We start from the raw sequence: 17,630 nt of genomic DNA on the forward strand, positions 1-17,630 counted from the left end.
GAAGTGATCCAATTTTTTTCTAAATTGACCCAAATGTTTAAGGTATCATATCCTTTCAACCCCATTCCCATTCCTAACTATTCTCCTATTTCAATTATCATCTCAATTCCCATTTGTTCCCATGTTCCCAACTATTGTCTCCACTCTCGACATTTCCAGACCCCCGCCTCCATCCTTAGCAACGGTTGGGAATGGAGAATGGGTGGGAATAGGGATAGGGATTGCAAGGGTGAAATGATGATTAAGATAGAGTGGGTTGCTTTAACATTCCCCTATCAAAATATATATATATATATATATATATATATATAAGAACCAACATCAAAGACAAATACAAAGAAGTTCACAATATTCTATACAAATTAGCCAAATCAAAATATTTATTAAGATATATGGCACAACATGTAAAAAATATCAATATTTATTATTTTAAAATATTAATATTTTAATAAACATTAATTTACATTTATAGAAAATTGACTATAAAATATTTTTTTAAAGTTGTTTTTAAATTGAATGAATAGATTGTTATTGAATTGAAATTTTGTAAAAATTAAATTATTTTGATATTTATATATTATCCTTAGGTACATTATATTTGCCTAAGTAGAATACAACTTATTCAAATAAAATGTTAAGAACTATTTTAGATGTTTCTAGCAATTGTATAGAAAAAATATCTTATTACAAATATTGTAATATGTATTTTGTGTTAAGAAAATAAGATAATATTTTTAAATGTATAGTTGTAACAGAACAATTATGAGATGATAGAAAGTAGTTATTGAGTTTTAAATGCAAAAATGCTCTTCTTATGTAGCTCTATTCATATTCACATTCTCCATATACATTCATTTGTATTATATATTGGACTTAATAAAAGATAAATGTGACAAGTTGTGTCCTAAATTACTATGTATAGGATCAAATTATCAATATTTTACATTAATAAGGTCTAGAAATTAACTATCTTATAGCAATAAGATTTTATATATTTGATTTAGAACCTTAAAACTTAAATATCAATATACTATTTAAAACTCATCAAATGGGCATCATATTACTTATTAGTAAGTCCTTCTTTTGTAAAACATGGTCTTACTTGTCTTATGTTAAGTAATATAGGACATAGATTATAATATTAATAAAAAAAATATAAAAGAAAGCTTTAATCCTTATACATGCTAGAATTGCACAAGATGGATAGCCTTGCATTTAGAGCTCAATAATTCCTTATTGCCATCCAAGACTAGTTTGTAGGTGTTCTAAGTATCTTACATTAGAAAGGCAATGTAGATAGATAATGTCCTATTTTTTGATGAAATGTCTTATATTAGAAGGGTATATTTATTAGTATGTTTTAATTTGAATAAATATTTTAAATTATATTTTATAATATTTAAAAAATAATAATATATTTCTAAAAATAAAATTTATTATAATATAATATTTAAAAAATATATTATTTCTAAACTAAAAAATTAGTGTGATGTTACATATTAGGGAATCTAATAAAAGAATCATTTATTCAAGAAATTACTTACATCCATAAAAATACAATATTTAATTAAATACCAATTAATAATATATAATTGTATAATACATAAGAACATATATATTAATAATACATAAGATGGCTTATTTGTCTAACTTAAGACATTATTAAAAAGATGTCACTTATTTATGAAATTTAAAAAAATATATAAAGAAAATTTATAGATATGTATATCTATATATATATATATATATATATATTTAAATAAATAAATAATTAATTATATGTATATTTATTTATTGAATTATATTCTATCATTCTTTCAACAATTGCTTCAATTGATTTATGTTGCATTAAATGTATATTGTAAATAAATCTACTTCTAATTGATGTACAAGATTTAAGACTATAAATTATTAAGTACAATAATTAAAGAATTTACATCTATTTTTCTCCTTTATATATATACTAGTTGAAATCCATATTATTTGATATTACAATCTCTAGTACATTCATCTGCTCCTTTGTTCATCCATGCTCTCTTGTTCTCATATTTCACATTCTATAGTTTTTTTGTTTCCATATTCCTTGATTTTCATGTTTCTTCATTCCTATGTCCTTAGATTTTTATGTTCCTTAAGTTTATTGCATTCTCCATGGCCAATCAAAAGATTTATTTATTTATTTATTTTTTTATTTCTTTGTCATATATCTAAGTTGTTTTATATATATACATACATGTATCAATTTTATCAAATATTTATATATTTAAAAATATATCTATTATTCTTTTATAATTTCTATTTTAATAAAAATAATTATAAAAAACTTCAAAAAAATCTTGCATTATATGTATTAGCAACTAAAGAAATATATATATATATATATATATATATATATATATATAATTTTTATAAAATATTTTAGTAATTTGGATAATTTTAAAATTTTATTATATTTTTAAAATTTTATTAAAATACCAAGTGTTATTTAATAAGACCTATAAATATACTATGGTATAAAATTTATATCTATATATATATATCTATATATATATATATATATATATAGCCAATATTTCATGTGATTTCTTTTGATATTATTTTTTTTGGATTGACAAGACTTCTTATTATAAACAAAAGAAATAGATTTAAAATATTAATGTAAAAAATAAAATTAAATAAAGTTAAATACAAATAATTTAATACTAGTTTAATTTTGAGAAATAATAAAAAAAATACAAAATAAATGAAGTCTTTGACTAACAAGTCAAATATCATTTAATCCATATTTTTTTATATATCGGATAAAATATTGATGAAAGTTTGTCTTTATTTTATCTTTATTCTTAATTCAATCAATCTATATAAATCATGTTTTTCAAATGCAAAGTCAATATGAGATGATGCACCTTATAGGAAATAATATAATTTTTTGAAAATAAATTTAATATTAATATAAATTATATATATTTAAATCTACTTTGGTCTTGATTATCTTTTAATGTTACATTTTTTAAAAAATTGTATAGATCAAAAAACATACAATAAGAATATTTAACTTTTTAATATCTAAATGTAGATATTATCATTTTTCATTTAATTTCTACATTAATTCTTGCTATTTTAGTAGAATAAGTCTTACCAAATGTATCCTTTCTATTTAATAAATATTCATCCATCTTCCTTGCTCTTGACCATTGATTTTGTGTTCATAACCATTAACCAATATTATTAGTCAACATCGTTGACTGAAATGTTAATAAATTGGAGTTGTATAATATATAGGATTATGTCTAAACCATCAAAATCTATGATATAAAGAGCCCATATTGTTGCTTAATAATTTTTTGCCAAATGTCTACAAAGAAACTATTAAGATATTCAATACTTTTGCAAGTATTGGTAGAAGACCACATATGCATTGCCTTAAAAGATTCTTAGCTAATATTTATAACATAGTGGTAGCAAGAGATGTTTTCACATTCATCAAATTATACAAGTCTTTATATTGTACCAAAAATATCAATGTTATTGATAATAACAAAAGTTATAATGATTATAGTGAAACTACTTATTATAACCTAAGTCTCTACTATTGAGCTTGATGATAGAAATATGTAGCTTTTTATGTATCTACATATAGAATAGTGGAACAATTGAATAATATATTAGAATGGATCAAACTCTTCCTTGTAACAATAACATTGTCACGGACACAAAATACAGACTTGAAATCTAACAAGAAGTTCAAGAAGAAGTGGCAGAACTAGATTAAACAGATGAGTACAAGAACAACACCAGAAAGGTGAGCTAGAACTCCAAGAGATGTATTGTCGAGACTGAAGAACCCTTCAGCCTCGACTCCTATATATACTACTGAATAGGAAGCTTCTCGAGCTACTTCCGCTAACTAGGACGATTCTCCAACAACTTCTACTAATTATGAAACTTCTCGAGCAACTTCCTAGAATCTATCAGAATATTCTAGAACCTTCTAAGAGAATCTTTAGGGGATATTCTAAGAATCTTCTAGAACCTTCTAAAGGAATCTTTAGAGAATCTTTAGAGAATATTCTAGAAGAATATTCGAAGAATCTTCCAATGCATGTCCATGACATCACCTCCTCTTCTAACTTCGAGGTCTCCGAGAAACAATGTTGTTATCAGTCAATACGAACGCAAGAAAATGAAAATCTGTCGCATCACATCCGCTATGAATTCCAATTGTTGTTCGCGAGGCAAATGATTCATCGGCCCTTGGAGCCAACGATAGTGACCAACACCTTCAACCTCTGACCAAGCGTGGACTTCTGTGTCTTCATTGTGAAAATGTCCTCCAAACACACCTTCTGGCTGACCGTCGTAGGCAGGCTCGACCTCAAATACAATTACTAGCGATCTGTTGCTCGGTATCCTCCGACGTCGTCGTGGTGCAGGCGGTTCTTCATCTCGCGGTCGTCTTCGTGAGCTAGTCGCTTGAGATGACATAACAAGTGTAGTATCTTGACTATCCATGTCCAAAGGCTAAAATGATGAGAGCAAACTATAGTTGCTAACAAAGTTCTACACTATCGAACTATGGGTTTTGGAGGTGCCCTCCCTCCTTTTTATGCTACTTGATGAGCAAGCTTCAGCAAGAAGCTATCGTTGAATCGGCTTAGGTTTATGAGGATATCGTTGATGAAATTCTTATACCTTTTTTGGTGCATTGGCAAGATTTTCGGCATGCTCCCACGTTCGTTCATTGATGTCGTATCCACTCCAATGCACTAAATACTCCAATTTTCTCCTATTACGCCGTGAATCTAGTACCTTTTCCACCTCGTATTCCTCATGGTTTTCAATTTCGATACTTGGTGGCGGACTTTGTACTCTTTGGGGAAAAGCTGACTCTCGATAAGGTTCCAACAAAGACACGTGAAAGACTGGATGTACCTTCATAGTAGCTGGTAACACCAGACGATATGCCACCGAATTGATCTGCTTCTCGATAACAAATGGCCCTAAGCTCTGATAGTCCAATTTGTCACATGGCCGCTTGGTCTTGATATTCCGTCGAAGAAGCCATACTTTACTTCCAACTTTAAAAGTAGGCGCCTCATTTCGATATTTATCTGCAGATGCCTTGTAACTCTCTTGGACAGATTGCAATTGAAGCTTCAACGTCGCTTGAAGCTCCGATAGTTGCTTCACAAATCCTTCAGCTGCTGGGTTGTTATTTGCTGAAGAACTCAATAAATCGAGCTTGGGGTGGTATCCGTAGTTGGAGAAGAATGGTGTTTGTTGAGTTGACGCATGAAGAGTGTTGTTGTATGCGAACTCAGCAAGCGGTAGATATGCAGTCCAATCATCTTGTTGATAGTTGATGCTGCATCGTAAATATTGCTCCAAAACTTGATTCACCCGCTCCGTTTGACCGTCAGTTTGAGGATGAAAAGCCGAAGAGAGCTTAATATCCACCTTCAATATCTCAAAGAGGGACCTCCAAAACTTGGATACAAACTGAGTACCTCGATCCGACACGATATCATCTGGTAGGCCATGATAACGATATATATTATCAAGAAAGAGTCTTGCGGTGTCTTCACTTGACGATGTTTTCTTGCAAGGCACGAAATGCGCCATCTTTGTAAATCGATCCACCACAACAAAGATGCTGTCAAATGAATTCGATGGCGGTAGGTCCGTAATGAAGTCCATAGAAACTGAAGACCATGGTCGGTGCGGAATAGGCAGTGGCTGGAAAAGTCCATACGGACGATGTCGAGGGATCTTGAATCTTGAACAAACATCACAAGAAAGGACAAATTCCTTCACATCCTTCCACATTTGAGGCCACCAAAAATCTCATGAAATGAGCTCCAAAGTCTTGTTGAATCCAAAATGTCCCGCAGCTGGAAAGTCGTGGCGAGATTGAAGTACTCGGAGTCGAGTTGGTCCTTTCGGGATATACAACCGCTCCTCAAAATACAGAAGATCTCCCTCCACCTTAAACTTGTCATTATCGACACGTTGTTTGATGTCAAGAGCTATAGAATCCTCAATGGTCGCAGTACGTACCTCGCTGAGGAAGCCGTCATCGATAGTTGCAACAGTAGCAAAAATCCTGAATTTTTCTGGTTTCAACAGTGTTGTACATTGTTGATCAAACGCTGCTTCTCCAGCCTTTGGCGCAAGATACGATCTCCTCGATAATGCGTCAGATAATCCTTGCTGTTTTCCAAGGCGGTAGGTGATAATAAAGTCAAATCGTGATAGAGACATATTCCATCGAGCTTGACGACGATTCAAAATTCGAGCTGTCATGAAGTACTCCAAATTCTTGTGGTCCGTATAAACAATCACTGGATGTGCAGCTCCTTGAGGAAGTGACGCCACTCTTGGAAGGCATCCACTATAGTAAGCAGCTCTTTGTCGTGGATCTCGTAGTTGATCTCAGCAGCAGAGAACTTCCGTGAATAGAACGCAACTGGGTGAAGCTTCTTGTCTATGCCCATCTGTGAAAGCACAGCTCCCAAAGCAAAATTTGAAGCATCGGTCTCTAAATAGAAAGCCTTTGCAAAGTCAGGGTGTACCAAGATTGGAGCCGTAGTGAATGCCGTCTTGAGATCTTGAAATGCTTTTGCTGCTTGTGATCCCCATTCGAGCTTGTCTTTGCTTGTTAGACGCGTGAGTGGTGCAGCAACTTGAGAATAATTCTTGATGAAGATCCGATGGAAGTTAGCAAATCCAAGAAAACACTGAACATCTCTAACCGTCTTCGGAACTTCCCAAGATATAATTGCTTCTACCTTTTTTGGATCCATCTTCAAGCCCTTTGTAGTCGCAATGAAGCCCAAAAATTCCATCTCATTCTGGTGAAATTGACACTTCTCCAACTTGGCGTAGAGTCCTCGTTTGCGTAGTTTTTCAAGAACCAAACAAACGTGCTTCTCATGTTCTTCTTCATTCTTGGAAAATATCAAAATATCATCCAGATAGATGACAACAAAGTCATCGAGGTACTCCCGAAAGATGTCATTCATCATATGTTGAAAGACCGCTGGAGCATTGGTAAAACCAAAAGGCATGACATTGTACTCAAAATGGCCATACCTTATACGAAAGGCTGTCTTCCATTCATCTCCTTCTTTGATTCGCACAAGGTTGTAGGCTCCTCTTAAATCAATCTTTGTAAAAATCCTTGCACGTCCAAGTTGATCTAAGAGGCCGGAGATCAAAGGTAAGGGATAGCGATTTTTCTTGGTCACCTTATTGAGTCCTCGGTAGTCCACGCACATCCGCAGTGAACCATCCTTTTTCTTCACGAATAGGATTGGTCCTCCAGCTGGCGACTTTGAATGTCGAATAAAATTCTTAGCTAGATTCTCATCGATGTACTTCCGCAATTTTGCCAACTCCGTCTACGATAGGTTGTATATTGGACCAAAAGGTGGTTGCGCTCCTTCCTCTAAGTCTATGGCGCAATCATATGGTCGATGTTCCGGCAGTATATCGGCGTTCTTCTTCTGAAACACGTCTTCAAAATCCCTATATTGCTCTGGTATATTCGATGTTGAGATATTCTCGCCGCTAGTTGGAGCTGCATAAATGACAAATGGTGCGCCTTCCTTGGACGATCTTAAGAACGCTCTCGCTCCAATAAACATGGATTTCTTCATGTAGGTTCTACCAACAGGTTTATTATTATTTTTTTCAGGAAATGTTATCCTTCGTAGCCTCCAATCAATGGACGGATTATGATCTTCTAACCAAGAAAGACCAAGGATAACAGGGCTTGATGGGGTTCTAATAATATTAAAAATAACGTGACTACTATGGTCCTTAAACACCACTTCTATAGGTTCTAATTCGTGGGTAACGTTGCCTGACAATAAGGGTCGTCCATCTATCACCTCTACGTGAACAGGTTTGGACTTCTGTACTAAACGGATCTTGTTGCGTTTAGCAAACTCTTCATCTAAAAAACAAGTAGATGCCTCCGAATCCAATAAAGCTAAAGTTTTTTGTTTTTGAGGGCCTAAAAACAAAGGAATTGTAAAACAACGGGCAGGTTGGACAGAAAAGGAGGAACTTGATTGTTGTCGTGATATTAGATTGTCCAGCCGCACGGTTCCTACTGTGACTGGGCGTCGTCGTTTTCCGGAATCATCGCACTTCTAGTCTTGACAGGGTGCCAATTTTGCTTCTTGGGGCAATTTCCAACCTTGTGACCTTCTTCTCCACAGTACAAACATAACCCTTCCTCCATACGCCGTTTCTTCTCTGTTGGAGTAAGAGATCGGACACGCGCCGTGTCGATTTGCATGTCTGTTGCCTCCGAATGTGAGTTTAAGCTATTTGCAGACATAGTCACGTCGTAACGAGTCATTTGGTGTCTTGGACGTTGGTCTTGGCGACGCTAGAATAGGCGGTTGTCACACTTTACAGCTTGGCTAATAGCTTCGTTACGCGTTTGAGGATCAGGAAGAGATAACAGCAAGTCCTTCACATCATCCTTCAAGCCCCAATAAAACTGACTCACCAACGCCTCTTCACCCCAATTAATGTCACTTGCCAATTGTCTGAAATCCGAGGCATAGACTGATGCAGAGCGTGTTCCTTGTCGTAGCGATCGGATCTTTGTTGTAGTCCATCAAACTTTATCATGCTCGCCAAATGCTTCTGCAAACGCCTCCAAGAACGTTTCAAAGTTGCTCAGGATTGGCGATCGCTTCTCGAACAAGGGAGTAAACCAAGACAGAGCTTGTGCTGTAAGCAAGGTTCCAACAAGCTCAACACGCGCTTCCTCCGTCGGATAACGTTCGGGCTGTAAAATTGTTATCAACCTGATTTGGTTCACAAAACCTCGAAACTTGGAACGAATTCCATCAAACTTATCCGGAAGACTAACTCGAGGCTTCTTTCGTTGTAGGACTACTCGATCTTGTTGAAATGGAGGTAGAACTGCTTCTTCTGGCGCAGAAGTTTGAGGCTGATATGCTTTAGATGGCGCTATCCCAGATGCTCCATTGTTATGGAGTCCTACCATGACTCCTTCGATCTCTGTTGTCCTATGTGACAACGAGGCAAGAGCATTTATGATGGCGTCTAGTTTGGATTCCAAACTTTCAGCCATTTTAACGTCTTAACCTTCGGCTAACCTTCAGAAAGAAGAAAAAAGAGTTTTGACAAGAGGACAATATTGGTTCAGAGGAGAGTACTCCGCAACCTCTAAAACGCCTTAAGTCTCCAAGATGAGGGGTAATCCACTCTCTCCAAGAAGAATAAGGCTCCAATATTGAGAAAGAAGAGATATCAGTTTAGAGGAGGGTAATCCGCAACCTCTAAAACACTAGCACACCTTCAAGAAGAGGGGTAATCCACTCTCTAACAAGAAGGAACTAGCTCTGATACCAGTGAAAATGTAGTCTCGACAAACTGTCACGGACACAAAATATAGACTTGAAATCTAACAAGAAGTTCAAGAAGAAGTGGCAGAACTAGATTAAACAGATGAGTACAAGAACAACACCAGAAAGGTGAGCTAGAACTCCAAGAGATGTGTTGTCGAGACTGAAGAACCCTTCAGCCTCGACTCCTATATATACTACTGAATAGGAAGCTTCTCGAGCTACTTCCGCTAACTAGGACGCTTCTCCAACAACTTCTACTAATTATGAAACTTCTCAAGCAACTTCCTAGAATCTATCAGAATATTCTAGAACCTTCTAAGAATATTCTAGAACCTTCTAAGAGAATCTTTAGGGAATATTCTAAGAATCTTCTAGAACCTTCTAAAGGAATCTTTAGAGAATCTTTAGAGGATATTCTAGAAGAATATTCGAAGAATCTTCCAATGTATGTCCATGACAAACATTCATCCATGGATGTAATTCATCATTGTAGATGTTTATTTAGTTAATGTACTAGTCATGTATATATTTGATGCCTTCATTTGCATCTCTCTTATTTTGATGTGATTTCTAAGATCTACATGGTATCAGAGTATATAGACAGTTATTGATTATTCATGATGTATATAATCTAAGTTGTATAGACTTCTTTTAGTCATGAACCATTACAAATGACATGCAAGAAGAAGTCTTGAGTGGTAGTAGTGCAACTAGTTCTACAATAGATATCAAGGATATCAACACTACTACAAACTAAGACAATCTTAGTCATATTATATACATCAATAGAAACATAGATGTTTCTATACTTGACTCTAACAAAGTTTAAGGTCCCAAAAACTATTATATTTGACTTCTTTATATAAAATATATATTAAAATGTCATATATTATAAATTTACTATATCACCTCAGCTACCAAGATTAATATATCAAATTTAGAAATGAACAATAAAAAAATTGCATTATTAATCATAAAAAATCTATTTAAGATACTTTAGTCACAATAGTAGGTTAATTTATAGATCCCTATAAATTTTGGAATCACTTGTACAATTAATTTGAGTCCAAATTTTTAAACAAAATACTTTTTCTACTTCAAAAAGTAATATATTTAAAAATAAAAGATAAAAATACTATAAAAAATATTTAAAAGAAAACAAAGATACCAAAGATTAACTTATTGATATAAATATAATATCCCAAATGACCTAATCATTCTTATACTTCTACAATTCTTACCAAAGGAGTATTAATATTTTAATTGAGATGTATAAAGCAAAGACACACTTCTCACCTTTATTAAACTAGAATCTATATTATTGGATAAAAAAATAGTGGTTAAACTCAAAGTTGACAAGGAAACCTAAAACAAAGCTTTGTATCTAAAAATAATAAGATAATAGTGTTCTAGCCAAAAGACCTTTAAATACTTGCCATTGTCTATACATGCATAATTATCCAAAATTAATATATTGTAATGTACTTGTGACAAAGACAATTCAAGTTGTTATAAAAAATGCAAGAATAAAATCCAAACATCTAAATTGCAATGAAGAAGATCATTGCAAAAGAAATTCAATTTAATATGTAGCTACCATAAAAAAATCAAAATATGACAACAACAACTATGATCTAAAGAAGATTGTAGAGCAAATAAGGTCCTTAGATAATAAAGAAAAAAATTCAAGAAGCTCAAGTATAACCAAGACTCACCTTCGTAAATTCCATAGTTCATTTCCAAATTATAGTTCTAGTAATTTGGAGAAAATTTGTCAAAAATAAGAACTCAATGAAGGCAAATAAATAAGTAAGATTTTTTTTTAAAGAAATATTAAAAAAAATAGAAATAAAAAAATTATATATTAAAAAGAAACTAAAATGAATATTTCCAAAATTCAAGAAAATTAGAGACCTTTGAAACTAGAGTAGAAGCAAAAAATGAATTGATAAGAGTAAAAAAGGCTTTATTCTTACCTCTATATATATACTCTCTACCTAAAAGCTATGTAACAGCATTATATAAGACCTCCAATTTGTGTCCAATTTATGAGACACATTTCTTAACTTGCAAGATAAGTTTCCTATATATATATATATACCATATCATTAGCTTATACAATAAGCTACTAATACATGCGACACATGGCTAACTTGTTGGCCAAGTTTTTATCCTACCAATCATCTATAGATATGTATAAAGATAAAATCGCATCCACAAAGCTTTTAGAAAGCTTTTCTAAATGATATTATAAAATTAATCTATTTTCACCTACTTTTATTTATTCATATTATCTAAGTAACTATTATAATAAATATGTATGTCTGTGACATAGATCTTGTAAATATCATTGAGAGTTATCTTATAGAGACAAAAAAAATATACTCACTAGTCTAATCGCCACATCTATCTATGATTGTTAGAAAAGACTCATGTGCATATTTGATATCTTACATCTTATACTCCTTCAACTCAAGTACTAAATAGATCTTTGACTTTCAAGCCACATTCTATGTAACAGATAATATTGAACTCATCCATGATTTCAAACTTACAATGATAGTATTAATAGTTGATATTGGCAATAAACACACAATATTAAAAATAAAAGTTTAGTATTTTATGAAGTTCTCCAATGACCCGGTCAAGACCATCACTAATGTTTTTTTTTATGTTTTTAACATCAAATATAACCTCCTCTTGGTTGGACACATCTCTAATCAGAATTATTCATGAAAATTTGTTTAAAATACCTATTTTATTAGAAATGTGATAATTAATCCTATTTTAAAAACAAACATCTAAGTTTATAGAACGAAATTATATCACCTATCAATTCTTAAAATTATTAACATAGAAATATACTTTATAGTATATGATCTTAAGATTGAGAAGGTACTACTTTGGCACAAGCAATTAAGTCATCTTAATTTCAATCTCTTATACATATTATCTCATGATACTTTAGTCTATAGCTTATCTCATTTATCTTGTATTAGATATATTTGTGAGGTTTATCATTGTGACAAATATGTATTTTTATTTATTTATTTATTTATTTTTAGAGCCTTATTACTATATTATAACATCTAAAACTCCTATGTAGTGATTTCTTTGGTCTATTGAGTGTCCTTACTTACAATGAGGTCCAATACTTTATTATATTTATTAATGACTTCAATTGTCATATTTATGTAGCATTAATAAAAATCAAGCATTTTGTGCTTCATGAATTAAAGAAATTCAAAGCTCACACCAAGTTGCTAACTGGTTATAAAATCTACATCTTTTGTAGTAATAATAACATCAAATACATCTTATATATAATTTCTTCCTATTATAATTTACACTAGATTATCCAATAGAATTTCAAGTCTTTACTTTATAAAACAATGGCTTTGCCAAAAGTAAAAAAAGTTCTATTTGTAAAATTACTTATTGCTTATTTTATCAAAGTTGTCTTTCCAAATGCTTCTTATCCAAGGCCATTAAAATTATGATGTTTCTATATAACAGACATTCTACTTACATTTTTTTAGATCAAATATTAGAAAATTTATTCTTAAGATAGAAATATGATCTTTCATTATTAAGAATATTTGGCATCCAAGTCTTTGTCCATGAACTTGTATATGAGTGTAATAAACTTGATTCTAAGATTGTGCCTTACATTCTTTTAGGAAAAGTTTCTTTTATTAAAGTATTTGATGCTATCACCTTGCAACATGAGCTATCATCTTCTCTTCTTACATCACCATAGATGAAATTATAGTTCTTTATTCTATTCAATCACACAAAAATCTAACCACCTTCACTCATTAGTGGCCCCTCTAAGTCATGGAGCTTTTGGTGTCTTCCTTAGCTACTCAAAGATTTCCATGAATCCTTAAATAATCTACATTTTCTTTTTTTCTTTTTTTTTTTCTTTTAGTGAATCTCAATTTCATCTCTTTTTTGGAGCATCTTCTTGTGTCTTTTGTAAAATTATTTGTTTCAATTGTCCTATCTTTACAAACTCTAACTTTGTCTCTAAAAATAACCTACTATGTTCTCCAATTTCCTTTGAGGCCTCTTATTCAACAATTAGTATGACATAGACTAACATTCTTCTTCTTTCATGATTACATTACAAATCTTTAAAAAAAAATAGATTAAAATCATACCAAACATGAGTTTTATTAAAAGATGGTATTAAGGATATGAATAGCAAAGAACCAAATGCTTGATATATTTTTGTGCTACTAAAAAATAATAGATATTTATTCAAAGAAGGTATAATATTAAGACAAGAATAGCTATTGCTAAAGACAAAAAGACTAGAGACTCTTGAAACAAGACTAAAAATGATAAAAACATTGACAAGAGTGATGAAGGCTTGATATTTATCTCTATATATACTATCTAAGTAAAAGCTACATGGTGACATTATATAGAACTAACAATATGTGTCAAACTTATAAGATAAGTTTCTTACATGTACATCACATGGCCAACTTGTTGGCCTAGCTTTCAGCCTATCAATCACCTACAAATCCATTAAAAGTCAAATCTGTCTCTATGAAGCTTCTAAGAAGTTTTTCCATAAGATACTACCTAATTTATTTACTTTTATGTTCTTCTATTTAATTCCTTTAATTTTGGTAAATATATATATATATATATATATATATATAGAAATAGTAGAAGAAATTGAGAGCATCAAGAAAATGCACACTTGACAATTTATATCTCTTTCTCTATATAAAAAAAAAAAAAAAAAAAAAACCATAATTGCTTCTTGGCTTTTTAATATCAAATCAAGTGCAAATAGTGGTTAAGATTGATACAAGATGTGGCTTGTTGTACACAGATTCTAGCAATGTGAAAGTGTTGACTTCAATGAAATATTTGCATTGATGGCAAAATGAAAAACTATTTGTGCCATTAGTACCTTAATTGGCTCTATTAGTTGGCTGATTTACTACCTTGATTTACATCATCTATCAAGGTAGATTACATTTACATCATTTACATCAAGAAATTACATTTACATCATCTATCAAGGTAGATTACACAATAATTTCTTGATGTAAATAATTTCTTGGATACAACACTCCTACTATTATGCATGAGGTTTTCAAGGTTGATTGCCTCTTTTATAGATTGGAATAGGCTCTTTGAGCATAATTTCATAAAATTCATCATTATTTAAACAAAAAAGATCTTCAGTCTCCCTCCTTAATAGGCAATCTATACTTTCTATAATTTGATGGCAAAATTGTTTTTCTTGTTTTTTATATTGATGATCTCTTCATCACCAATGACCATCATTGCATAATCATGTGGCTGAAAACTATGATCGGGAAAAAATTTCACATGACAAAGTTAGGACTATAGTGTCGTTACCTTGGCATCAAATTTGACCAATTAACTGCTCAATTGACTGCTACAAATTGACCATTGCCAACCTGTGTGCTTAACCTCAACAAATGTTACAATAAGCAAGTGTTACAACAAGCATGTGTTCATGGAGCGAGTTATAATGGGACGAACCCTTCCTTGTCACAGTAGCATTCATGCCTGGATGTAGCTCATCTTCTGTAGATGTTTACTCAGTCTGCCAGTCATGTATATATACTCTGGGCCCTCGTTTGCCTCTCTATAAATCTGATGTGATCTCCCGAACCTACACGAGGGAGAGGGAATCAGCAAGTCGCACTGCCAAACACGAATAAATTGTATCATATCGTACAATTCCTGAGTTTTCAACACAATTTCGGGAACTCGCTGGTACAATTTAGCCTTTTGTATTGGGAAAATGAGGGTGCCATCAGGGTGGCGAAGAGTTCTGAGATCCGCTGAAGGTCAGAACTGAGTGACTAAAAGTGCCGCATAGTTGATGAATCTAACGAGTGGAGAGGGGTAAGACAGTTGTATGTGTTGGGACAGGCAGTCGAAATATTGACATCCTCACAAAAAATTCGCTGTGGAATATATAATAACAAATTCGAGGATAGCGACAGCATGAAAGACTCGGATGATCGGCTGGGTTGGTGTCCATGAGTAGTCATGGAGTTGGTATTCACCGAATAGAGTCGACATTACACCAGCGAGAAAAGCACAATACAGTACGTACATGCGTTTATGACTAGGTAATCCTTCTCTCGTCTTCGTGGAGCTGAGGCCCAACTAGATCTACAGCTGAACTATGTCGTAGGTGTGGTGAAGCTTACAGTGGGTTGGTGAGCACTAGTTCTGCACCCAGGAATTCTGCGCCTTCGGTATCAAGTTGGCCCCCCTGCTCGGCTCTCTGTGTGGTGAGATTGATGTCCCTCACATGGTGTGGTCCTGCGGCATAGATTGGTCGAGGTAGTTTGGGTAAGTCCAGAACGTTTTGAACTCAGATTACAATGTATCAAGTTGGTGTATACTCCTTACTTTTCGAAGTGTCAGTTGCTTGACGACAAGAATTTGGCTCCAGGTACAATCGTCACTGTATGATCTTGATCACAAACGACTGGATATAGTCCAGTGTGCCAGGTTTTTCAATGTGTACTATCTGACAACTAAAACTATGTTGCGCAAAGCAGAGATGTGTGCTGTTGTGTCGCCACCACCAATTTTACCATTACCTTCACGACGATGGTCACTTCAGATGTTTTAATATCTTAAGTTGATGACTTAAACACGAAGAACCAAAGTAGGAGACCTGAATAATCTCTGAAGTGGAATGACAAACTCTAAGTGCTGGAAGGGTAAACAATCTGGTCAGTGATATCATAACAAAACTGCAGCTACTATGTATCTGGCACGACTTTCAAATAACTCTGATCTTTTTGACCCCATTTCTGCGTATTTCTGCCACAAAGAACCCCTTTCATCCTGCACGAATTCATTATTTAGCCCTTATATCTGATATTTTTAGTTTATCGTTTGTTATATTCTAAGCTAGAGCTAATCAATGTAGAACTCGATAGACAATTTCCCATGAAGGTCCGTAGCAAGTATTACAGATTCACATCTGTTTAAGAAGAATCAGAATCCCCTTTCGCGAAATCACGTAATTTTTTCAAGGATCACACCGCACAGGCATCACACATCTGATACTATCCTTGGTAACATCAGAGACTTTCCACGACTTCTGCGGTAACCGTTAGTTATACTGCTACTTCAGTTCAGAGCGGTTCTGCCTTTCTACGTGAATACTACCATCGTTTGAGATTTATCATGCACATCTCAAATTCAAGGTTGAGTTCCATATGGTTAAGGAGAAGTTAGATAAAGAGACTTCGGTTCCGTGATGCTAACAGAAGCATTGAACTGTCATTCTGTTTCAGGGTGGCTGCCACGGAATCGCCACAGCTCTCCATCAAGGTATTTGTTTCCTCCTCTTCAACAAAGACTTCCAGCGTGCTTGCTCACAAAAAGGACGTTGGAAGCCTTTGAGGGAGAGGAAAAATCAACTACCCTTCACATCTGCTGAACGTTGTAGACAACTCTTGTGATTCAACTATCATGGTGAGTGATGACCCAACTCCGTCAAAAACTCAACATCGAACTCACAGAAGAGAACTGGACAAGCGTCTTTTCACGTCCATCTATTCCTCAATCCTATTCTGACCCCTAGACCTCAGGCGGTCAGTAGCGCACAGATCCATAACACTGAGACGGCATGGAGAAATATCTGCGTCGGAGTGTGAAGTCCCTATGAAGATGTGTTCGCGGGGGACAGAGGCGGTGAGGTTGGTGCAGGCAGCCAGACTGATCAGTTGAGATTGACGAACTTCCAGAAATCTAAATAGCCAGTGACTATTCCGCGAACTTCGCATGAAGAAGTACAACTGGCTACTTTGATAGGCAAGCTTCATGTGTGTGAATTGGGTACGTACAGATTTCCGTTACCAAGTTTGTGACGTGCTGGATAAGACATGCTCGTTAGTAGTGGCAGGCTTACATGCAGTTGGAAGAATCCGTAAACTGGCTTATCTGAAGATAATGCTTTTTTTTTTTGTAGTAAGCCAGTTCCTCAGAGTTTCGGGGACCTGTCACGGCTTCTCGAAATGAATCGATTTCGAGTTCTACATTGGTTGGTGTAAAGGGTTGGAGACGCAACATTTTTGGATAATACTTTGGCTACTCAATTGGCTACTGGTGGTACGCATCATGCGAAAGCGATGAATGACAACAACGTATTGCAAATGATTTGTGGAGAATGAGTGGAGGAGCAGAATCCTCGTGTAAATGTTGACTTCTGGGTTT

The 17,630-nt window shown here is 33.7% G+C and overlaps 1 long non-coding RNA gene across 2 annotated transcripts; it reads right to left on the reverse strand.

Moving 5' to 3' along the window:
• Positions 1 to 14,962: 14,962 nt before the first annotated feature.
• LOC141044937 (uncharacterized) lies at positions 14,963 to 17,123 on the reverse strand. 2 transcript variants are annotated; one of them, XR_012216748.2, is made up of 2 exons: positions 15,605 to 17,123; positions 14,963 to 15,057 (listed from the first exon to the last, which is right to left on the reverse strand). It is a non-coding gene; the product is annotated as an uncharacterized LOC141044937 (long non-coding RNA). The 2 variants fall into 2 exon arrangements; XR_016501118.1 differs by having other exon boundaries at positions 14,963 to 15,089; positions 15,605 to 15,742.
• Between the last annotated feature and the right edge of the window lie 507 nt (positions 17,124 to 17,630).

Source organism: Physcomitrium patens, chromosome 25 (assembly GCF_059467195.1).
Source record: "Physcomitrium patens ecotype Gransden chromosome 25, ASM5946719v1, whole genome shotgun sequence".
In the NCBI taxonomy this organism is placed as follows: Eukaryota; Viridiplantae; Streptophyta; class Bryopsida; order Funariales; family Funariaceae; genus Physcomitrium; species Physcomitrium patens.